The 26,313-nt window shown below is 34.5% G+C and overlaps 1 long non-coding RNA gene across 4 annotated transcripts; it reads right to left on the bottom strand.

The window, feature by feature from the left end:
- Positions 1-6,044: 6,044 nt before the first annotated feature.
- LOC140602190 (uncharacterized) lies at positions 6,045-25,165 on the bottom strand. 4 transcript variants are annotated; one of them, XR_012005161.1, is made up of 7 exons: positions 24,447-25,165; positions 21,518-21,668; positions 20,801-20,977; positions 17,206-17,350; positions 8,739-8,807; positions 8,283-8,537; positions 6,045-7,844 (listed from the first exon to the last, which is right to left on the bottom strand). It is a non-coding gene; the product is annotated as an uncharacterized lncRNA (long non-coding RNA). The 4 variants fall into 4 exon arrangements; XR_012005159.1 differs by having other exon boundaries at positions 8,293-8,537; positions 24,447-25,162; XR_012005162.1 differs by lacking the exon at positions 21,518-21,668 and having other exon boundaries at positions 8,293-8,537; positions 24,447-25,158.
- Between the last annotated feature and the right edge of the window lie 1,148 nt (positions 25,166-26,313).

The raw sequence follows: 26,313 nt of genomic DNA, 5'->3' as shown, positions 1-26,313 counted from the left end.
AAGCATCTTCTATACTTTGCTGGTCTTGAAATTCCCAGATTTCTCTGGTGTCACTCTTGTGTCCTCATCACATGTTACTGCCAAGAGTTGTATTGCAGAAATAAAAAAGTAGAGAAGTTCAAAAGCATCTATAGACTTGTTTATGTATAATTTTTTATTTGAGTGAAGAATTGTTCATTTTTTTAACTTTTTAGAGAATTATATTGAGGGAGGGAGAGTACAAGCTGGGGATAGGGGCAGAGGGAGAGGGAAAAGGAGACTCCCCACTGAGCACAGAGCCCCACATGAGGTTTGATTCCCAGGACCCCGAGATCATGACCTGAGCTGAAGGCAGACACTTAACCTACTGAACCACTTACACCTAGGCCCCAAGAATTATTTTTGAAAAAAGATTGGAAAAATAACTAATGAATTCTGAACATCTACACTGACCAGCATTGTGCTAAGTGCCTTGATGTATTTTTTTCTCATTTTAACTTTTGAAAGAGAGGACATTTAACTATCGTTAACACAGAAGAGGTAAAAAATGAGCCTCAGAGGGGTCAAGTAAGCGGTTTAATGTCACAGCTAAATTTTTATCCCAGCCTAAATCTGTATGGATCAGAGTCCCTGGCTTTTCCAGCACACCATGATGAATCTCTAACATATGAAAGCAATGGACATGCCCATTTTGAGTACTGTCTTTATGCAAATTTTTAACCAAAATATAAAGAATTGGGACGCTTGGGTGGCTCAGTGGTTGAGCGTCTGCCTTTGGCTCAAGGCAATATCCCAGGACTCTGGGATTGAGTCCAATATCAGGCTTCCTGCATGAAGCCTGCTTCTCCCTCTGCCTATGTCTCTGTCTCTCTCTCTCTCTCATGAATAAATAAAATCTTTTAAAAAAATATTAATAAATTGTGATGAAGACAACATTTCCAGATCTTTGTTATTCTATCTTTTGCTGCAAGACAAAGTTTGGCAAAGTAAAAGTTACAATGTTTTAAAAATCTTTCTACTTTATCATAATGCACCATGAACTGTTTTCAAAATTAAAAAATTTGATTCATCATTCCTGCATTTTATATAATAATATACTACTTGAAAATGCTTGTTTTGATAGCTGGAATCCATTATTAATAATTCTTAGAAAACAAAGGCTTCCAGATAGAAAGACATTGAAAGTGAGTTGTTGGGTTTATTCTCTACCCTACCACCTGGGAAATGCTAGGGATCCTACCTCTTTTTGTATAAGTCAACTCTAGCTCCTGGCAAGATGCTACACTACTGTGCTCCAGTGGCCATAAAGCCTGCTACGAAAGGTTCAAATTTGCTGTAGTAGAATTAGTGTAAGTTTGTGGGCAAAACACGGATTAAAGCAGTAGCTGTGGAGAGGAAGCAACAGTGAGACAGTCTCCAAGGAAACGCAAGTAGATAAAGGCTATTTATGGGCCAGATGGAAAGAACTTAGGGGATATAAGGTGAGCTGCAGAGCTAGGAATTCTGCTTGAAAATAAAACATGAGAGAACAGGATGGGGTCTAGCTCTGGAGAAATAAACATAGGACAGGCGCAAATGGATGCAAGTCAAGCTAGCTTTTGGCTTTTTTGCTGTTCCTTTTCTAACTCCCTTAGTTGTAAGATAGGTCATGTATTTGAGGTTTTTCTTGCTTCTTGAGGTCGGCTGTATTGCTATATACTTCCCTCATATGACTACCTTTGCTTCATCTTAAAGGTTCTGGACTGTCATGTTTTCATTTTCATTTGCTTCCATGCATTTTTTTCATTTCTTCTTTAATTTCCTGGTTGGCCCATTGATTTTTAGGAGGATGTTCTTTCACTGCTATGTATTTGTGGTCTTTCTAAAGTTTTTCTTTTGGTTGACTTCGAATTTCACAATGTTGTGGTCAGAAAATATGCATGGTATGACCTCAATCTTTCTGTATTTATTGAGGCTTGATTTGTGACCAAGTATGTGGTCTATTCTGGAGAATATTCCATGTGCATTCCAAAAGAATGTGCATTCTGCCTTAGGAGGAAATGTTCTGAATATATCTTTTAAGTCCATCTGGTCCAGTGTGTCATTCAAAGTCATAGTTTCTTTGTTGATTCACCTAGATGATCTGTCTACTGCTGTAAGTGGGGTGTTAAAATCACCTATTATTGTATTATTATCAATGAATTTCATTATGTTTGTTATATATTGATTTCTATATTTTGGTGCTCCCAGGTTGGGGGCACAAATATCTATAATTGTTAGATCTTCTTGTTGAATATACACCTTTATTATAATATAGTGCCCTTCTTCACCTCTTGTTACAGCCTTTGATTTAAAAATCTAGTTTGTTTGATATAGATATGGTTACTTCAGCTTTCTTTTGACATCCATTAGCATGATAGATGGTTCTCCATCCCCTCACTTTCAATCTGGAAGTGTCTTTTGGTCTAAAATGAGTCTCTTATAAGCATCATATAGATGGTCTTGTTTTTTTTATCCATTCTAATACCCTTTTGACTGGAACATTTAGTCCATTTACTTTTGGGGTAATTATTGATAGATATGAATTTAGTTGCATTGTATTACCTGTAAAGTCATTGTTTCTGGATAATTTCTATTCCATTCTAGTCTTTGTTGCTTTTGGTCTTTCCCACTCAGAGAGTCCCCTTTACTCTTTCCTATAGGGCTGGTTTAGTTGTCACAAACTTCTTTAGTTTTTATCTGTCTGAGAAACTCTTTTTTTTTTTTTCTACTTCTATTCTGCATGACAGCCTTGCTGGATAAAGTAATCTTGGCTGCATATTTTCCCATTTAGCATATTGAATATATCATGTCACTTTCTTCTGGCCTGTCAAGTTTCTGTGGATAGAGCCACTGCTAAGCTGATTTGTCTTCCCTTGTAGGTTAGGAATTTCTCTTCCTTGATGTTTTCAGGATTCTTTCCTTATTTCCATATTTTGCAAATTTTACTACAATACATCTTGTTATTGGCTGGTTTGTTGTTTTTGATGATGTTCTCGGTGCCTCTTGAATTTGGCCATCTGTTTCTTTCCCCAAATTAGGGAAATTTTCAGCTATAATTTCCTCAAATAAATCTTTATCCCCCTTTCCCCCTCTCTTCTTCTTCTGGGACTCCTATGACATGAATGTTATTATGCTTCATGGAATTACTGAGTTCCCTAAGTCTAACTTCATGAGCCAATATTTTTCTTTCCCTCTTCTTTCTACCTTCTTATTTTCCATAAGCTTATCTTCTATATCACTTATTCATTCCTATATTTCTTCCATCCTTATGGTTATTACATCGGTTGGTTTAGCATCTTGGTTACAGGATTTTTTATTGTGGCCTGATTAGTTTTTAGGTCTTTTATCTCTGTGATAAGAGTGTCTCTTGTTTCTTTTATGCTTTTCTCAAGCTCAGCTAGTATCCTTATGATTGTTGTTTTAAATTCTGTTTCAAGCATATTGCTTATATCTATTTTGATTAACTCCCCGACAGTTACCTCTTCTTGTTCTTTCTTTTGGTATGAATTCCTCTGTCTTGGCATTTTGTGTAGGTCTCTATTTTTTGTGTGTTAGAAAAACCTGTGCTGGTCCTATTTCCACTAGAGCTGAAGCTTTTCAGCACTCCATGATCATCAGGCTTGTGTTTGTTGGGTTTGTGATGGTCTTATGGGGGAGGGGCCTGCTGTGCTCTGGTTCTCAATCACACTTGCCCTATTTAAAAAGGCACCTGTAAGGTACAGGGGTTTGGGGCTTGGTGTAAGCAACTCAAGCCTCCACTATGTGGACTGTGCCCCTCGCTGAAGTCCACCTGAGGTGATGGGAGGGGTGAAAAATGGCACAGGCCTACTCTTCCCTGGAGAGGGGAGTTTGTGCCTACCACTGTTTGGGAAGCCCTAACAAAAGAGCGAACAATTCCCCTCTTGGGTCCTAGGCTTCTATCAGATCCCTGCCTTCACCTTGTCTGTGTCTGAGCCATCTGCCCATCTGGCAGCACAGTACTCCTGTGTTTTATCTCAGGAATGTGGCTGGGTTCCAAAACTCCAAATTTTAGGGACTCAGCACAGCCCAGACCCATGCCAATTCTTTGGGGGAGGGACTCACTTGCCATGCTGTGGCTGGTGCCAGTTTGTCCCAGAAGGGCAGTCACATGGATATGCAGGAGCTTGGAATTTATGGTAAAGCTAACAAAAAGCCAGCATCTAGATTAGCCACACTCAGCAGGCATCTTGGCTTCTATGCCAATGAATGGGGCAGTTCAATGGCACCTGCCACCTCTTTTGTCCCCAGAGAAGCAGTGCCACCTCTCTTAAATGCAGAAAGAGAAGGAGAACTGTCTCTCCTGGTGCAACCCAGGCAATCCTCAGAGCACACTGTCTGCTCCCAGGTTTCTGCCCTCCTTCTCCAGAGGAGCACCACTATGCCCACCAGGCTCCACTCAGAGATGGCACAGACTTCTAAAGCTTCATACCTTCAGCTTTACTGCTTTTAAAACTTGCAATAATCAGCCCCTTTCATTATCCCAGTCAATGGTTTTGGGGAAGTGTTTTTCTTGTGCAATCCCCTACATGCTGCTTTCTCACTCCCCCAAATCTCATGCACTTCCTGCCTTCCACGATGTGACCTCTTTCTCCCCTCTGGTTTGCAATTTGTTCTTTCAGTCCTCAGATGGATTTCCTGGGTGTTTAAAATGATCTGATAATTATCTAGTTGTGTTCGAGGGAGAAGCAAGTATAAGGCCCTCCTACTACTCCACCATCTTAAGTCCTCCCTTCTGGCTGTAGGTTTAGTAAAGATGCAGTTTTATGAGTGAAAAGTGAAACCCATATTACAGAATTAAGAATAATAAGAGAGACAGTGATATATATTAATGGTATATAAAATGTAGGGTGACCATACAATTACATATAGAGAATATATGTTATTTAATAGATGCCTAACAGTTGGGCATAAGTTTACAACAAAATACTAATAACTAAGAGCTCAGAACATTATGATTCTGGGGTCCACAATCAACTGTTCCTAAGGATAATTGGTGACACCCTTAGTTATTCACTTCTCCTCTTTTACTTCACACTTTAGTCACAGAAATAATCCATCTTAGACTGGCCAACTCATTATACAGGTGATACAAATCATAACTATTTCTTTGTCTCCAAGTTAACCTAAGTGTTCAAATTAATTTAATTAATTACTTAATTGTTCAAATTTAAGGGTAAAAATTTATTTCATTAATGATGGTTCTCTTGCTTTAGGTTAGTTGTGTTTTTATTTCTTTGCTACAACATAGGTACATGCAAATAGAAATATTTCACTAGGTTTACTTTCTTCTAAGTCATTTTCTAGAAAATGTCTGTAACAGAATGACTTCTCAATGCTTCCCTGGAAAGTTGCTTAAAGACATTTTTGACTATTGATGGAAAGAGAACATTAAGGCCAACAGTGTAGAAAACACTTTGCCTCCTCCATCCCTAAAACACCTTATGATTACTTAATTTGATTTAAAATTGAATATATCCTTAGTAAAAGTTATCCAAATCAATCTTGTGATTTTATTATTTAATAGTTTCATATACTCTAAATTAGCTGAGGGAATTGGACAATATGGAAATGCATCAACATTTCTCATTAAAAGTTATTTGATAGTAGATATCAAATTTTAAATTGTACATACCTTGGCATTTTTGTTTCTTTGAATTTGTTCTTAGATATATATGTACATATCCTTAAGGATATACATGCAAACACACTTATTGCAGTATAATTAATACACTGGAAACAGTTTAAGTGCTCATAAATAGATATTTGATATATTAGTTATAGCACCCTTACAATAGAATACTATGCAATTTTTAAAGAATGAGGTCGATTCTGTAAGAGTCATGATTTTAAAAAATACTCAAAATACAGTAGAGAAAATAAGGCATTGAATATTGTGTAGATTACTGTTTATAGTGCTTATCTCTGAAGAGTATGACAGAGATAGGAGGAAAGAGTATTTTTCAAAATAAAGATCTTCAATGTTTGAAATTTTTTAAAATATTTTATTTATTTATTCATGAGAGACACAGAAAGATAGAGGCAGATACACAGGCAGAGAGAGAAGCAGGCTACATGCAGAGAGCCCGACGTGAGATTCGATCTTAGGTCTCCAGGATCACACCCTGGGCTGAAGATGGCGCTAAACTGCTGAGCCACCCGGGCTGCCCGATGTTTGACATTGTTAACCACTGCTATCTTATAATAAGTTTAGCATATATTTTCCATCAAATGACTGAAGAGTTTGATTAAAAATAAGCACTCCTAAGCACCAAGCCCCTAAAAATGGAAAAGAGGTCTTTTTAATAGACGTAGTAATGCATGAAAGATATAGTGGCACAGATATAGTGGCACAGATTATAAGCACCTGAGCAGCCCAAAGAAATATTTGACCTTACAGCCCAAAGAAATCTTTGAACAACTAGGGGCTATGGTTTGTTTTATTATTTTATACTTTATTTTTGAATGTATGATGCATCTATGTAGTTCAAAAATAAAAACTATATAATAAGTTTTACTTTTACCCCATCTCCATCCATCAATTCCCTTCCTTCCTAGAAGTGATATCTTTTATTAGTTTGTTATGATTCTCCCAGTGTTTCCTAGGCAATATAAGTAGTTTTTCTTCCTTTATACCCAGAATGTAGCCCTGTTTTGTATATAATCTTATGAGATCTGATATTGTTGTTTTTAGTTAACAATGTATCTTGGAGATATTTCCATATTGGTACATGGAGATTTTCTCTGTCTTTTAGAACACCAAAGAGTATTTGTGCAGAAAACAATTGTTTACTGACAGACACAGGTTCTGTAGTATATAGACATATAATTACATCATAATGTATATTTGTAAATATATCTGTAGGATTAATTCCTAAAAGTGGTTTCCTTGGATCATAGGAATAAAATGTGTTTTATTTTGAGAGATATGGCTAGATTGTCCTCCATAGAGGTTGTACCATTTGACAGTCTGACCAGCATTGTAAAGGATGTCTCTTCTGCAGGCTGATGCACAAAGCACATGTCAAAATTTTGGAATTTTTCCCATCTTCTAGATGTGAAATGACATCTCACACTTTATTTTATTATGCATAGTGATGAGTATATTTTCAGACATTTAATCTTTTTTATTTCTTTTTCTCTGAACTCTTTTTTCTTATCCTTTGCCCCCTTTCTATTATTCTTTTGAAGTTTTTGTTGCTGATTTCTTCGAACATTTTATACATAAAAAATTTTATCTAGGTATTTCACACATCACAACAGAAAAAAATATTACATAAAGCCTGTACTCAGCAAAAGATGACTCAAAAAAAAAAAAAAAGGATTTGAAAAAGAGATGATTCATGAAGATCTCCCCAGTAGGTCAGGGAAGAGACAAGGATTTCCGTTTCTGGTAAGCTTATTTCTGGTTGGACTCTGGGGAAGAATAAAAAGTTTTCTGTGAGAAATTTTTGTGAGTCCATATTTCTAGTGCCTACTTAGTATGGAGATTCTCAAAACTTGGAGAGTAACATAAAAACTGACTTAGAATCAGTGAAACTTCAAAAAAAAAAAAAAGAAAAAAAAAGAATCAGTGAAACTCTAGAATACATAGAGGATATGTTGCATGGTCCATAATTTACTGATCTAGAAATTTCCTAATAGCAGGGTCTTTCTATCATGATTCCTGGAATGATAGATGAGAATGAACTAGCGAATTGATAGATTACTACTATATGAAATGTGGTTTCAAAGCAATGATGCCTAAACAGTTCCCAATTGTTTTATTGCAGGGATTACAGCAGGGTGACAGTGTCTCTCCCTGAATATGGCCCAGGGCAAGGAACCTGAGAACAGAAACCAAACACACTAATTAGTAACCCTCTATATTAAAGCACATAGAAAAATTGAACTCAAGTAAAGAAAATAAAAGTATTTTAATGTGCTATTATCATAGAAATTTGTGGGAATTAAATATATGGGAATATTTTGATCTAGGAACAAGTTGTTCAATTCTCTATTCCTTAAAATATATATGAACATGAAAACAATATTCTTTCACCATTATTTTTAATTTAAATTATAGTATTATGAAATATTCCAAACATACAGAAAAACATATAAAATAATATAATAGAAACCCAGTTTGGGTTCATGAGTTATAATAAATGTTAATATGTATGTTGTTTTAAGAGTCAAGATAGGCTTGTTAGGCTTGTTATGCTATGAAACAAATATCAAGATAGCATTATTAAAAGTAACATAACATTATTTCTAACTCATACTTCATATTACCAGGAGTCAACAGGCAGGTTCTTACTCCATTGGAGCCACTCAGGGTCTCAGGCTGACAGAGACCCTACTCTCTCCTTTCTCTCAACAAGAGTCTTCTGCATGTGCCACAGCAGTGAGAGATAGCATAAAGATTTGCACATCTGGTGGTGACATGAGTCACATTTCCTCATGTTTCACTGGGCAGTGCAAGTCAGTTGGCCACACTTTAACTTCAAAGTGTGAGTAAGTGTAACCCTTCCTCACACCTGCAAAACAAGAACCAAAAATACGGGCATTTTTTTTTTCAACAGAAGACCCAATAAAGAGATTGAAAAGAATAAAATAAATAATAAACAATGCATTAAAAACTTAAAAACAATACAAGTAAATGATAACACATGTGAAAAGAAAATATTAAGTTTGGAGGAAATTTAAAAGAATGTAGCAGGAACAATATAAATACTAACCAGAAGAAGCCCATAGTAATATTCATCAAAAAACTTTGAGGCCATGCCACAAACGGATAGGAAAAGCAGCTACAAACATGAAAGGAAACGAATCATTTATTTAATAAATAAACTCCATTCAAAGAAAATGCTATAACATCTAACTTCAATTTTACACAAACTCTTCAGAAAACAGAGAAAATATCACCATAAATTTTTTTTAAAAAATTTTTATTTATTTATGATAGTCACACACACACACACACAGAGAGAGAGAGAGAGGCAGAGACATAGGCAGAGACATAGGCAGAGGGAGAAGCAGGCTCCATGCACCGGGAGCCTGATGTGGGATTCGATCCCGGGTCTCCAGGATCGCGCCCTGGGCCAAGGCAGGTGCTAAACCGCTGCGCTACCCAGGGATCCCCCACCATAAATTTTATTTATTTATTTTCACCATAAATTTTTTAAAGAATATTTTATTTATTTATGAGAGACACACAGAGAAGGAGAGAGAGGCAGAGACACAGGCAGAGGGAGAAGCAGGCTCCATGCAGGGAGCCCAATGTGAGACTCGATCCTGGGTCTCCAGGATCACAGCTTGGGTGGAAGCCGGCGCTAAACCACTGAGCCACCCGGGCTGGGGCTGCCCATTCACCATAAATTTTATTTTATTTATTTGTTTTTTCATCATAAATTTTAAATGGCTAGTGGAACTTTGACAGCATAACAAAACAAAGACAGTGTAAAAGAAAGGAACAATGCAAACCTATGTAATTAATGAAGTATCTTAAGAAAAACATAATGAACCAAATCTACAAATGTACATAAAAAATAATGTATGTTTATAGGTCTTGTATAAGACCAAGTTTGCTTAACCTTAGAAAATCCATTAATATAATTTAGGATAAGGTAATCTCTTTTAACTGATTAAAAGGAGAAAAATCATACAATCATTTTAGCCAATCATTTTAACCAAATTAGCATTAACTATACATCAATGTAAATTCATGTGAATAATTCAGCAAAGTAGGAATAGAAGAAATTTTTAATTTAATAAAAAGTATATGCAAAAAAACTACAGCAAACATTATGCACAATAATGAAATGTTAAGGTATTTGCTAAAAAATTAGGAACAAGGTTAAGATGCTATTACCTATTCAATAGTAGAGTTCCTAGTCTACAGTATTAGAGAAGAAAAAAATGAAAATAATAAAACTTACAAAGAAAAAGAAAATATCATTATCAACAAATCATCTGATTCTCTAAATATAAAGCTCCAAAGAATACAGAATTATTACCAAATTAGTAAGAGTTTAATCAAAATTGATATACAAACAAAACTCAATTTTTATATCCCAGTAACATGCATTAGAAAAAACAATTTTTATACATTAAAAATATATGAATTAAGAAAATGGTAGTGCAATAGAGATAAAAATTTAATTAATGTAAAACAAATGAAAGCCCCAAAACTAGAATTATGGAAATCTAGAAACTTGATTCATGACAGAGTTGTATATGCAAATCAGTGGAAAAGAAGATACTATTTAGTAAATGGTATAGAGACATTCTGTTATCCGTATTGGGGCGGGGGGAGTATATAAATATCCCACTTCACAAAATCAATTTCAGATGGATTAAAGACTTAAATAAGGTAGAAAACTCTAAAATATTTAATGATAAAAAGACTATTTCAAGGTCGGGAAAGATATATTAAAGAAGATTTTTTTTAATGCCAATCATAAAGATTGATAAACACTAAACACTACGCTAAAATTAACAACCAATTTCAACAAAAGACCCATAGAGAGTGAAAAGACAAGTAACAGCAAGATCTTGATCTTGAAAATATTCCCAAGGATGAATAATTTCATTCTTAAAAATGCAATGAAGATACTGCATATACATTCTGCATATGACTTTCACCTGTTGTAAAATACACATAATATATAATTTACCATTTTGACTATTTTGGTGTGTATAGTGTAGCCAACTAATTGCATACAAATGGTTTTGCAATCAATCTCCAGAACTCTTTTCATCTTGCAAAACTAGTACTCTATACCTATTAAATAACAACTCCCCATCCTCCCTCCCTAAGGCCCTGGCAACCATTCTACTGCCTGTCTGTATAAATTGGACTATATTAGGTACTGTGTATAAGTTGAATCATACAGTATTTGCCTTCTTATGACTGACTTATTTCACTAAGCATAATATCCCCAAGGTTCATCCATGTTTTAACATATGTCAGAATTTCCCTTCCTTTTTAAGGCCAAATAATACCCCATTATATGTACATACCGCATTTTGTTTATCCATTCATCCATCCATCTATCGACACTTGAATTGCTGCTACCTTTGACTATTGTGAATAAATTTGCTATGAACATGTGTGTACAAATATCTCCTGGAGATTTTGCTTTCAATTCTCTTAAGTATAGACCTAGAAGTGGAATTGCTGGATCATGTGGTAACTCTATTTTTAATTTTTAAGATTTTATTTATTTATTCATGAGAGACACTGAGAGGGAAAGAGGCAGAGACACAGGCAGAGGGAGAAGCAGGCTCCATGCAGGGAGCCTGATGCAGGACTTGATCCTGGGACTCCAGGATCGCGCCCTGAGTGGCAGGCAGGCGCTAAACCACTGAGCCACCCTGGGATCCCCTCTATTTTTAATTTTTAAAAAACTGCCATACTGTTCTCTATAGTGGCTACACGTTGTACATTCCCATCAACAGTGCACAAGTATTCCAATTTTTCCATGCTTTTACTAACATTTGTTATTTTCTGGTTTTGTTTTTGTCTTTGTTTTTTTTTTTAGTGGCCATTTTGACAAGTATGAGTTGATATCTTATTGTGGCCTTGGTTTTCATTTCCCTAATGAATAGTGATGTTGATCATCTTTTCATATGCTTATTGGCCATCTGTATGTTTTTTCTGGAGAAATGTCTATTCATGTCTTTAGCCAATTTTTAAATTGGGTTGCTTGTTTTTATTATTGTTGTCACATGGTTGACTTCTAAAATCCATAGAAATGAGCAAATCAAAATATCAAAGAATCTTTATGTATTATAGATTTACTATATAAAGCTTAAAATAGGCCAATTTAAATGATGTAATGTTTTCTGATTACATATACATTTGTTAAAGTTATAAAGAAAAATAAAGTAACAAAATTCAGGCTGTTAATTACCTCTGGAAAGGGAGAAAATTGTATGAGAGGAGCACACTGGAGCTTCAATAATATGAAGCGTTCTACTCCATAATACTCACATTATTCACATAGATTCACATGGACATTAACATTATTGTAATTTTAAATAGTTTTATGTATTCTGTACAATTCATTTCATTATTTCATTTCATTCATTAAAAAAAGTTTTTTAATAGGGAAAAATATGGAGGAAAAAAGAGCATTGGTGTATAGAAAGCATCAGGTTGGTGAATCCTTTATTTAAGGGAAAAAAATATTAAATGAAAAATTTTATGATCAATGACATTAAGGTTTTATAGTATGTTTATGTGTGTATAACATATGGGAACAGAAAATGTACAATCTAAATATCATTTATGTTTGGACACAATGGGTGAAATCAAATTAATGTAGAAATCACTGCTTGATATAACTGAACATTGAAAGCAATGAAACACAAATATATGTATAAATATTTTAAATAGATTTACAAAACTGAATATAGAGTTTGAGGTCATTTTTTAAAAAATGTTTATAACCCAATTGCTAAGAACAAAAAGAAAAATGGATAAACGAATGTTCCCCACATCTTCATCTTCGATGAAGAGAATTTAAAAATCACTTGCCAAGATATAGAAACAACCATACTCTATGTATATGGTATGCATATATAATATATATGTATACTGTGTTCACACAAACACAACAGAATATTTCTTAGCCATGAGAAAGAAAGATATCCTGTCATTTGTAACAACATGGATGGGCACTGAGTACATTAAACTAAGTGTGATTAAATCAGACAGAGAGAGACAAGTTCTGTATGGTATCACTTATACATGGAATCTAAAAAGTCAAACCCATAAAAAATCATAAAGTAAAATGGTGGTCACTGGTGATGGAGAGTCAGGGGATGACTGATATTGTTTAAGGGTACAAACATGCAAAGAGTAGTAAGTAGGCCATAAAAATCTAATGCACAATATAATGAATATAGACAATAGTACTTTAATTACAATCAGTAAACTTGCTAAAGAGACTAAAACTTAGTAAAACCACTAAAAAAAAAAGGTAATTATGTAATGTGATAGAGATGTTAAATATTGCTACAGTGGCAACAGCATTACAATATATAAATGTACCAAATTAACAAACCATACACCTTAAACGCACACAATGTTATATGTCAAATATATTCAAAAAAACAAAAAAACACTCATCATTGGAGGTTACTGGGGCACCAACTATTTCTCTGTAAATTGATTATTAAAGAAAATGTTAAGCCATTATCCTTTCTATATGAACTGTATAATACAGAAAGCAAATAGCTCCAATTGATGAAGAAAATATTTTTTCACCAAAAAATTCCACCTAATATGAGCAGGCAAATGATATAATTAGAAAATTACCATTTTTGCAGTCCTTTAAGAAGGATATGACTCAGGCAAGGGTCATTAATGGTTGGTTAAAAGAAAAAATAAATGAAAAGTTCATGGGGAAATCTGCAGTGAAGAAATCAGTCTTTCACCATTTGAGCAGAGTGAACAATCTCAGCTTCATGAAAAGCCAGAAAATAAATGTTTCCTGATATGAAGGAGTACAATCATCACAAGATGACCTTTGAAGAGTTCCTACTTATGAAACAGAGCAAAAAAAAAAAAAAAGAATTTAAATCTAATCAAACTTTATATCTAAATCTCTAGAAATACTGGGGTATTAAAGGAAAGCTAGGAAATAACATGAGGAAAGATTCCAATCACCTAGGATGTGGAAAATTCTACAGAACAGCTAGAATGATTTTTATATCAAATCAGTGTGTATTGCTTTCTCCCTAGGATATTGTAGTTGCTTCTAAAGTAATTTCTCTGCCTCTAAAATTCATATTCTCCTTTACCACATAGTCATACAGATCATATCATAAAATTTTCTGGCAAGCTATAAAAGCAGAATTACTCAAAAACCAATTATTAAACATTTACTTAGCTGAACAGTACAGGTGTACAAATAAAGACATTTAATACACATAATCTCTTTCCCACCCACATCAACCTCCACCTCTATTAATATCATTTCCTTAGTAATAGGATAAAAGAAAAAAAAGTAATCATCTTCACAGAGGTCAAAAAGGCATTTGATATGTCCTCCAACCATTATTATTTTTTAAACTTTATTATATTAGGTTTAGTAGATATATCATTGACTTCATATGTAAATATATATCAAAACAAAAAACTATAAGCTGATTGCCATTCTAACAGGTGTGGGATGGTGGTTTCATTGTGGTTTTGAGTTGCACTTGCTTTTGACTAGATTTGCATTATCCTAAGTGAAATAACTCAGAGAAAGACATATACTGTATGATTACAGTTATGCACAGAATCTAAAAAAAACAAACTCATGGAAACAGAGATCATATTTGTGGTTGCCAGAGGCAGGAGTTGGGAGCTGGGCAAAATGGGTGAAGGTGGCCAAACAGTACAAATTTCTAGTGATAAGGTAAATTAGTCTTGGAGACATAATGTACAGCATGGTGATAATAGGTAATAATCCTATACCGTATATTTGAAAGTTGCTAAGAGGGTAGATCTTAAAAGTTCTCATCACAAGGGGGAAAAATTGTAACTATGTGAGGCGATGAATGTTCGCTACTTATTGTGGTAATCATTGCATAATATATGCATATGTCAACTCATGAGTTTGTATACCTTGAACTTATACAATCAATTGTATCTCAGTAAAATTGGAGAAAAAAGTCATTATGACACTAAAATTCTAATAAACATTGTCATGAAATTCAGAAAAAGAAAAGGATCCAGAATTTTTTCTTCTTAATCTGGTTATGAGGAAACTCAGAGGGGTCACTAATCTGAAAGAGACACACTGCTGCTGTGTGGCCTGATTGTTCAGGCCAAACCCCAAAGAGACATTTCCATGGTTTAATGGATTGCTGCTGTGCCTGCTTAATCTTATGATTTGGTGGGTCAGATGAAAAGAAGTTGCATCATGACTTGCTATTCTATGATCCCCAGTAGCATACCAAGAGTTATCTATTGAATGTTGAATAAGGCTCTGCTTTTTACGCTATAAAAGGTATGGACTTGATCTAGAAACCTAGAGATCTGGTCTACAACTCTCCCGTCAGGACACACAATAGATTCATTAGCCATTATGGTCTATCCTTCCACAAATGGTACTTGCATGTTGAAATCTAGAGAAAAATTTTTGGAAAAAAAGATAAATGATCAAAATTGGCCCAGCTAAAAATAGGAAACATTATAGATCAACAATCATTAAAAAAATGGGAGCAGTGGTCAAAAGTCATGTTCAAAAAGTGCAAATTTTAGTATTTCAAACAGACTTAGAAATTTTACACAGATTGATTAGGCTATAAGGTAAATCTTAACACATTTCACAGTAAAGGTATTCTATAGTGCATTCTTTGGCCACAATTTAATTATGTTAGAGGTTAAAAATACAAATTAAGGAAATATAAATATTTAAACATTTTATAATATACCTCCAGGTAATTCATGGTTAAAAAAAGAAATCACTATGAAAATTAGGTTTTGAATTGAATGATAATAAAAATATTTCATATTTAAAAATGTGGAATGTGAGGAAAATGGTGTTTTGAGAAGAATTTGTTGCTTTGGGTGTTTCTATTAGAGTAGAAGAGAGCCTGGAATGAGCTACATAGGCAATTGAGTATGTTTTAAAAAATAACACAATAAACCCAAAGAAAGACGTAAGAAGGCAATAAAGGGCAGAAACAAGCAAAATTGAAAACAATACAAACCAACCAAGTAGATAAGCCTCTGTTGAGGTTAATCAAGAGAAAAACTAGAAGATGCAAATACACATAGAAATCAAAACCATCAAAAAAAGTAAAAATAAATAAGAATAAGATTATTTTATGAACAACTCTAAACCAATAAATTTGAAAACTTGGATGAAATGCACAATTTCTTATAGTAATATGTCTCAGAAAAATGGAATGATAGAGAACCTATGATGATTAACAGATTGAAGCATTTGATAACAAAAAATACTCCATATAATACAGTAAAAATGGGGCAGCCGGGTGGCTCAGAAGTTTAGCGCCGCCTTCAGCCCAGGGCCTGATCCTGGAGACCTGGGGTCAAGTCCCATATCAGCTCCCTGCATGGAGCCTGCTTCTCCCTCTGCCTGTGTGTGTCTCTGCCTCTCTCTCTCTGTGTCTCTCATAAATAAATAAATAAATAAATAAATAAATAAATAAATAAATAAATAAATAAATCTTTAAAAAAAAATACAGTAAAAATGGTGAGAAGCCTTTAATGAGGGAAGTGCTTTATTGGGCAGTACTTGGCCTCCTCCAGATCTGTCCCATCTCCCTTCTGGGAGTAAAACTTAACACAACCAAGAGGGAAATATTGGGCCTCCTAAATGAAGGAAATTGGACTATTTCACAGTCTATTTTCTGTTGAAAATTTTCTAAGGAATTAAAATGCATTTTGAAGGACATCTATTAATTTAATGGTTTAAATGAATTAAAGTAAATAACATGCAAGATATAGTTTAGCATATTTTCTTTACTCAACTGTTCTATGTGCGGCAAGATTCCCTTTAAGTCAAATCTCATGTCTAAAGTATTGGTGAAGCTACCCAGCTGATGTTAAACCAGGTATAACTTTAAACCATTTTAACTCCAATGAATTAAAATGAGGATTCAGTGGTAATCCCAGAAATTTGAAGCCAGTTATTTATATTAGGACTTTTATCACAATGCCTCAACCATATAATGCTTATTAGCAAAATTTGCACTTTAACTATTGAAGCATATGTTTTCGGCTAAATAAGGATAAAAGGAAAGTGAAAGGTAAATTAAATTTATTTCTGCATGGTTGGGTAGGAAATATGGGATGTAAGAAGTATGAGAAGAAGAAAATGGAATTTCAGTGAATTTAAAGACTATATTCACACAAGGAAGATAATGGGTTGAGGTAACTAACCAAATAGTTCTATAAAATGAAACAAAAAGCTATTCTACAAAGCAGTTGTATTGGGAGAATTAATCAATTATCTTAACTTTTCCTGAACATTCAAGTTCAGTTTTAATTAAAATTATCGAATAGATGAAGTTTGCTTTCAAAGTCTTCCCATTCCTTTTTTTGCTACTTCTCTCTTTTGCTTTCTTTTTCAGACATCAATCTTAATAGCCCCAACTTGCCTCACTCAGGCACCATCCCATGTCCCAAAATAACTTTCATACTTTTTTTTCAAAGTTTAAGGATTTCTGCTTGTGACTTACAGCATTTTCAGCTCTGACACATCTAGCAGTTGAAGTTCACATCTGCAACATGTTCCCATGGGCATTCTGAGCATGAGAGCTTCAATTCTTCCTTCTTCTCTCAAGAAACAATTACAGGATACAGAAGTTCGAAAAGGGTGTTGGTCTAAGGAAAAAAAAAAGGAATACTCTCTAGTTTTTAAAGCATATTATTAGCATCAGTATTAGTAGTAGTATTACTAGTAATAAAGTTGTGATATTCTCGACTGATCACTTCATCACTGTGTGAAGATATTATAGTTAAGAATAGTGTGGGGGATAGCGTAGGGAATATAGTTAATAATTTGTAATAACATTGTATGGTGACAGATAATAACTCTAGTTACAGTGGTGAGCATTTCATAATGTCTGTAATTGTTGAATCACTATGTCATACATCTGAAACAAATATGTCAATTATACTTCAATTAAAAATAAAAATTAAAAAAGAGTAGTAAATTAGAGGAAGTAATTCTCATTAGGCTGATTCGCCTTAAGGCAAACATTATTGACACTCTCTCAGGATATCTATAATTTTTTCAACCATTTTTATTTCAAAAGATCAGCTGGCAAATTAAGAAATTCCACACAAAATGAACATACATTTTTGTCTTTTTATATCTATTTGCCTTAGTTTCATTTCCCAGTTAGATCATATTTAATCATAAATAAAGGATAGTTAATTTTTTTATTGGGATAGGATATTCAAACTTGCCTATATAACCCATAAGAAAGAAATAGATTTACCTAAATGGAAATTCATTTTGTTCCATGGAACTGGAAAAAAGTAAAGGTTTAGATAGAGACTGAAGGAGTTAAATTATTAGCATCAGTATTAGCAATATTACTAGTAATAAAGTTGTGATATTCTCAGCTGATCACTACATCATTATGTGAATATAACATAGTTAAGAATGGTGTGGAACATCATACTCTGATGTCTTGAGGATAAACATATGCTAATAAACAAATAGTTTTCTATTTAGGGAAGAGAAGGAAGAGGGAAAAAGGAAAAAGAAAAGGAAGGAAGGAAGGAAGGAAGGAAGGAAGGAAGGAAGGAAGGAAGGGAGTGAGTAGGGAGGGAGGGAAGGGATGGAGGAAGGAAGGGGGAGGTGAGGGTGGGAAGGAAGGATGGGGGAAAGGAGAAAGTGGGGAGGGAGGGAAGTTAGGAAGGAAGAGAGAAATGTAAAAGAAGAGAGGGAAGGAGGGAGTAAGGGAAAAAGAAAAGTTTATGGCAAGACATTGTGTCTTCAACAAAACTTCCAGCTCCTTGGAAGAGGTCAGGGACTAAATTTTATATGGCATTGCTCTTGAATCTTCTACAGTAGTGGGCACACGGTAAGCATCCAACAATATGTATTAATTGTTAGAAATAATTAGCCTGCAAATATACAAGACATATGGGAGACTTTTTGTTGTTGTTTTCTTTTAAAGAAATCAAGCCACACAAAAAAGAATGGGGGAAAAAAACTTTCCAAACTATTTAAAAGGGAAAAAAATTATTTCTCATAACGTTGCACAAGCTACAGGATAAGGGGGTCATATTTTTCCAATGAGCTGGTTCCATTTGATACCATATGGCAGTATCATCCCATGTTATTCTGACTCAAAGGTCAGGCTATTGAGGGAAGACGTCCAGGAGCTGGAGTAATTAATAAAATGTGTGTTAATGACTTAGTTTCCTCTTCTTTTCCTCTTATTATTTAGCCTCTCCTTGGTATAACTTCCTTTGCCATGCATTACTTTCAAAATTAAGTACTCATAGAATTGTTTTGTCTAAAACAACTCAAAAATGGAGTAAGAACATATAATTCTAATCTAGTCAGGTTCTGGTTAAGTATATTGATAATATCTCAATGACTCTAAAGTCAAGAGTCCTTGGGAAAAGACTCAGAAAAATTCAGATGCATAAATATTGTGGAGTTGACGAAGTCTAATCAATGAGAACATTTTTTCTTATGTCTTCAGTTCCTAAGTTAACTGTCACTCTTTCTCTGAAACCCAGCTCAAAGAAATGGATTTAGAATATAACCACAGGTAATAAATTAGTTCAATAAGTATGTATGAATGCATCTTATGTAGCAGGCATAATATTAGGTGCTAGGGAAAAAAAAGAAATGATTCCCCTTTTTCTCTAGTTAAGGATGAAAAGAAATGAATCAATGCTTTTTTTTACACTAACATATTCAAACATTTACGATGTGCTAAACAGGTGATAGTTTCTGGAAATAAAGAAATAAAAAGGACAGAAACAGACCCTGTTTAAAGAAGTCTGACATCTAGTGGAGACATAGAGTATAAAGAAGAGATTACTAATAGATAAGGAGATATAAACAGGATGCTATGTAAAATAACCGATTACTGAAACAAATTATTTGTAATTCAAAGTTATGTATAATAGATGTATGACTATGTGGGACCATAAAGAGCTCCAAAACACTAAGAAGGCGGGGAAGGCTTCCCAGAAAAGGTGATATTTGAGCTGAGGTAAAAAGTTAAGAAGGGTATACCAGGTAAACAATTCAAGTGGGATGACAGAGGGAACAACATATCAGAAGCCATAAATTTTTCAACAAGTCTGGCTTGGGCAGGAAACACTAAGAATTTTCCTAAGAACAGGAGAGTATGTATCCGGGAGTGATGTAAATAACACCCCAGAATGAGAGATTAGCTATAGAACATAAAAGGTTTTTTGAGAGAAGCCAAGAAAATTGCATTTTTTTCTGCAGGCAGGAAGCCAAAATAACTTTTTACAAAAAGGAAAAACATGAATCAAATTCTCTTCACCCCCCCTTTCCTTCCTTCCCTCCTTCCACTACTATGTAGAAAGTGAACTGGAATAAAAGAAAACTCTGATGGGAGAAAACCCAGTTAGGAGCTAGTTGCTAAAGTTTAAGTGATCAATATAATACTCATCTGGAAAAAGGCAGCGACAGTGGAAACAAAGAGGTGAAGGCAAAACTGGAAAGCATTTTGGAGGTAGAATTCATAGGGTTACTGCACGAGTGAGTTTGTGTGGAGGATAGCAGAGACACAGATGTAAGAACCAGGAGGACTGAGAAGATTTTCAGCTTGAAGCCTAAGTGACGTCATTGCTTTAGATGGACCATTCAGGAGACAAATAGTTTGAGGTGCAAGAAAACATTTTAGAAAAGAAAGAATGACCTACTCCACAAATTTCATCTGAGTATCTTTAGAGATACTAAAGAAATGAAAGAGGACATTTGAAATGGTTGATTTTTCAATGTAAGCTCCAGTACACAGGGAGAAGTTTCCCTGCTCTAAGGATAGAAGTGATATGCAGTGTTAACCTTTGAACAACACTGAGGTTAGGGCTGCCCCCATTCTGTGCAGTTGAAAATGCATACTTATCTTTTGATTCTCCAAAAATTTAACTACTAGTAATAGCCTACTGTTGACTAGAAGCCTTACCAATAACATGAACCCTCAGGTAACACATCTTTTGTAGGTTACGTCTATTATACAGTGCGTTCTTACAATAAAGTAGCTAGAGAAAGAAAATGTTATTAAGAAAATCACAAGAGAAAATGCATGTACAGCATCATACTGTACTTACTGAAAAAAATCCGTGTGGAGTCATTTACTTCCAACCCACGTTGTTCAAGGGTCAAGTAGAAGCCCAGAAATATTGAAGAAGTGGAAGGGGTTTTCTAATCAACTCTCCTTTTTCTAAGAAGAGACATTGTTACTTGCTGAGTTCAGGGTGAGGTCAGGCTGAGGTTAAGAAGAGTGCCTGGAGATTGGGGAAACAAGAACAAATTGGGAACGAGAAGGAAAATTTGCCAAACACAAGGAAAGTCAAGGCAAGATTAAAAGCTCTAAACTTATAGTTCTATAATGCTCTACAGTAAGAGAGGAAAAAGTAAATGATTGGGTTATTCTAAAAAGGTGGAATTCATTTCCTCCTTGGAAAGCCACAATCAGAAAGTTTGTAAAGTTTTGGCACAAGCGAATAATACATGTACTAACATCTCTGGAACTCAGAAATATGTTAGATTTAGTTAAATACCTATGTGTGAGACACTGAAGTGCATTCTTGGCTGGAAGAAAGCAGACAGACTAAAATGAGCTCTAGTGGTCATTAAAATATCATTACTAACAGTAAACTGCTCTACTAGATCATCTTGTGTGACTATCCATTTTAGAAAGGTGAAATTCATCTCAGAAAAATCTTAAAGATACAAAGTAGCTAATTATTCTTGACTTTTCAATGCAGTGATAGCCTTAAAGAGTGTTCTGTTTTCACCCATTTCCCAAATAAAAACACACTCACATTATGATTTCTGTTGAACATAGCCAAAACTATGTTATAGTCCTCTTGGTGCTTGACCAGTTTCCTGAGTATTAGATGATATGATGCATACTAACTGGTTATTGACCTTTTGCTGACCTTGCTCCAATGAACATTAAATTCAGATAAGAATCTGTAATGAGTAGCAAAACACACAGGCAGCTATTTTATTCCTTTGTCTCTTGACTCTTTAATTAAGCCAAGAGAAGTGCGATCAGAAATGTAGCAGAGCCCAAATATTCACTGCTTGATATGCATGGGCTTATCTTGTTGGCTATGCTTGACCTTTTTCTGAATGGCACACAAAAATTTGCATGGGATACTAAGGGAAAATATTCACATTCAAGTTTGTCTAAGCACATCAAACTCCTTATATCACAAACAATTATATTTAGTTTTCTTTTGAAAGAGGACTAGTTTCTTTAAAGGGTAAAAGGATGTTCTTTTAAGAAAATTCCAGGTAGTCATGCTCAAACCTAGAGGACTGAAGTGGAGAGGCATGATACAGATGTCATCTTGAAATCAACTTAAGTGGCTTGATAGGTTTGAGGTTATCTAAATTCCAGCACTTCTCTGTGGCTTGTAAACTCAGAATTGCCTCAGACTTTATATATAAGCCAAGTACAGGACTCATAGCTTTTTAGAGGGTACTTGTTTTGACTTTTAAGGCCATCTGCATGCTTCTACCATTCATTCTTGGTTATAGTTTGTATGTTTGGACTTATATGAAATTTTAACTTTTATACTTCCCTGACAACTCTAGAATGTTAGGATACTACAATTCAATTTCCTTTAGCGGTAAATTAAACTATTTCCTTTAATCCTTCACTTCTTTCCTGTAACAGAAATATACATCTATAACCTTTGATTTAATGTTAGAGTGCCCCCACTAGAGCAAACAGAGTATATATTTCCTTGAATTATTGATATTCAGTAACCTGCTTCAGCCAGTGGCATGCTAATGGAAATAACATCAGCAGAAGTTTTAAATGTGACTGCACAGTTTGCCTTGCATACTTGGCATTGCCATTGTAATGAGAAAGGAATGTCCTCAAGAAACTCATGGTCTTCAGAATAAGACATATGGAGTATATCTGAAATCAAACTGCAACCTGCAGCCAAGCCCAGCTGACCCACAGAAACCCATATATATGTTTATATATATATAACATATATATATATGTTACTGGGATTTGGGGATTATCTGTTATGTAGCATTATCGCAGCAATAGTTGGTCAGTAAAACTCCTATTTAGCACCTTCATATTAGAGAATAACTGGAGAAAAGTAGAAATAGTGTAGATTGGCTTCTGCTTAGCAGTAGTTTCTACAAACTAAAATTCTCCTAGGACTACAGCTATTTTTTTTGTTCCTAATTGCTATTTATATAATGTTAATTAATTTTTTCATTAATTTATTTGAGAGAGAGATAGCAAGAGAGAGAGCATGAGCAGGGGGTAATGGGAGAAGCAGCAGACTCCCCGCTGAGCTGGGAGTTTGATGTTGGGCTCCATCCCAGAAAGATTTGATCCCAGGACCTTAGAACCATGACCTGAGCTGAAGGCAGACGCTTATCCAACTGAGCCACCCAGGTCCCCCATATAATGTTAATTATCCCATTTTAAAATACCTCTATTACATAAACATTTCTTTAAATAATTATTTGATTTTCAAACATTTAAAAATTTTAATGCAAATTTTCTACTACTCCAATAAGCACACTGTTCACATAAGTTTCTAGGTATTTTTAATGCTATACTCCAAAAATTCCTCTCTTATTTTTCCTCTCAACCTTGAAAATGGAAATCATGATTTGCCTGCTACTGATGAATGGTATGAGAATCACTTAAAATATATTTTGTAGAAAATATTTTTTATAGACATACATCTCTCAAATCAGACAACACAAGTAATTATTGAATACAGATTTCACAATTACTTAATGATACCTCTCCCCAAAGAGAGGGAATGATTAAACCACATTTATTCAACTTAAAAAAATGTTTTTACTTTTATTCAACTTAATGTAAAGCAGCATTATAAAAATCTTAACTGGAGATAGTTAAGAGACATTATGAAGCAAAGTTTATAAGTTAAATATGTTAAATAAATGTTTGGAAGCCTAGCACACAAGTTTGGAAAGGATCTATCAATATAGCTTAGATATGTGTGGATATGAAACTAATAAAATTCTCCCCTTCTTCCTTAAAACAATTGGGAAACCAGATAACAAAGTAGGAGATGAAAGGCTAATGGTGGGGTTTGAGACTAGGATGAGGTTAACTCAGGAACTAAGATTGAGAAATGAAGATGGAGCTTCTCAGTGGCTAAAGGTGAAATGCTCTCCAAGGGAAGGGAGTGTCATGAGCATTCAAGGGGAAATTGGAGAAGTGGCCCCAACATGGAACCCCAGCTCCAAAGGCAGAGAAAGTTTGCTGCAAGAAGTGTGCAAGGGACATTCTGATCTCATTGGGCCCACTTAGTGGCCTGTCGCCCGGAATCTGTGCAAGGTGTGGCGGTGGTAGTGACAACATGTACATCAAAGGATAAAATGGCAGCTAAAGAGGATCTACAACACTGTGCAGTGGAATTGGCAGTTACAAGACAGCTAAGAGTTTTGAAGATAAGGAGCATCAGGGTCTAGAAGGATGTACTTGGTCCCCACAATCAGCACTGACAACATAATTTGAGGTCACCATAAAGCTAGAACAGTGTCTATGGGGACTAACAATAATTTCTTTTATGTTGTCTGATTCTAATGATTAGTCTTATTTCTAAGTTTAGTAGATAAATCCTGTCAGAAATTTAGATCCTGGGCTGCCTAGCATTTATTTCATTTAATTAGTTTGATAAAGCAATAGTTACAGACATAGCACATGGTTGGGAAGACAGGTTCTAAAATAAGACTAACCTGGGTTTAAACTCCATTCTGCCCTTCACCAGCTGCTTGATTTTAGTTGGTAAATCTCTCTGTGCCATTTCCTCATCTATAAACTGCAAATAATAAAGGTAACTTCTTCATGGAATTGGCATAATAATAGTTAGCACATATACAAGACTTACACCAATTCCTGGTCCTAAGTAAATACTGAAAAAATGCTACTTATTATTATTACCTGCTTTATCTCAAGGAGAGTTTATGAGGCTTCCCTTTTTTCCTCCTGTCCTCCAAACCAGGAATACCATAATAAAAGTACCAAGAACTGGGAAGTAAGGACAAGATGTGACTTAATGACAGGTTCACAATACTTTTGCTTTCGTTTGTGCTTGTTTGAATGTTTGGGGGGTAAGGGAGATACCTTTCTTCTTTCCTTCTCCTGGCTGCAGCCTGGGAAACCAGTAGACAAGAATGCAAAATCTCACATTGTGAAAGAAAGAGACAGATGATAGAATTATCTTGGTAATGCCCTGGCTCCTGGATGGATGGTATGTTTGTCTTTCTCTTTATTCTTACTTTAGGGGTTGGCTGCTTTCATGAAACAGTTCAGATTTAATACATTCATTCTGGAATAAACATTACTAAATTTGGAAGGAGAACAGTTTGAAACTAATGGAAAGTGGCCAGAAAAAAATGCTAAACCCAAATTACCAATGTTTGTTGCATAGAGAAAGGAAAAAGTATGAAATCAATGTTATTTCATAATACAGTACTGGTATGTAATTATTTCTAATTTTAGGAATAATAATGGTGTAGATGAGTCTTCGTGAAGTATCAAATGGATACAAATAAATAAAAAAACTTATAATAAGGAACTAAACAGTATGTGAATGAAATTTCCTAAAAACAAAAAACTAAATGTGAAGGTTGAGTAAATAAATTATGGCATGAAATGGACTATAGTGCAGCCATTTTATATAGCTATATAGCTATAGATCTATATTTTTGAAATCTAAATATGTCCATGATATATTTTCTGTGATAAAAGCTGATTATAAAGTGGAGTTTTGGAATTAAATAATTTTACTTATTTAAATTAAAAGGAGTGGGTCAGGTCACGAACTCATGGGTCATGAGATTGAGCCCCTTATTGGATTCCATGCTTAGTGGGTAGTCTGCTTGAGATTCTCTCCCTCTCTCTCTGCCCCTCCTCCCACTCATGCACTTTCTCTTTCTCTAAAATAAATAAAATCTTTTTAAAAATTAAAAAGTTCAATTGAAAAAGTTAAGCTTATTCATAAAATTTTAAATCTGAGTTTACATTTATATAAATCATTTTTGAAAAGCAGTTGAAATAGTGACCAAGATAGATGGCAAAGATTAGAGGAATGCTTGTCAGTACTTTTCAATGTGCAACCTTGAATCAAATTAGACTTCCAGAAAAGATGATGGTATATGATTCCACGTCTGCATTTCACACTAACCAAAATAATAAGCACGGCAGGCAAGAATAAAGGTAGTTCTGTTTATAACTACATTAGTAAAACACCCAAATCCCTTACTGCAGAATCTAAAATATACTTGCCATTTTAAATAATGTTTGATCTAAATAAGAGGAAGATGCTCACCTTTGACACATATCTCCCATAATTAAGAATATGATGCTGTTTAGGGGAAGAAAGTAAGCAATATCCTTAAAAATCCTATACTTGGAGATTGGACCTTTGCAGTTAGGATGCGTTGCTGGAGAAATCTGGGTCACCATTTTGGATACTCTAGACCATGAGCTTTGTGAAGTCAGGAACTGTAATGGTTTTTGTTGTTATTGTCAACAATCTTATCCTCAGTTTCTGGCATCTAGTAAGGGCTGAATAAATATTTGTTGAATAAATGCCTGAAA

Source organism: Canis lupus, chromosome 13 (genome assembly GCF_048164855.1).
Source record: "Canis lupus baileyi chromosome 13, mCanLup2.hap1, whole genome shotgun sequence".
Classification (NCBI taxonomy): Eukaryota; Metazoa; Chordata; class Mammalia; order Carnivora; family Canidae; genus Canis; species Canis lupus.
The sequence above is the reverse complement of the archived record's forward strand: the minus strand, read 5'-3'. Positions and strand labels throughout refer to the sequence as shown.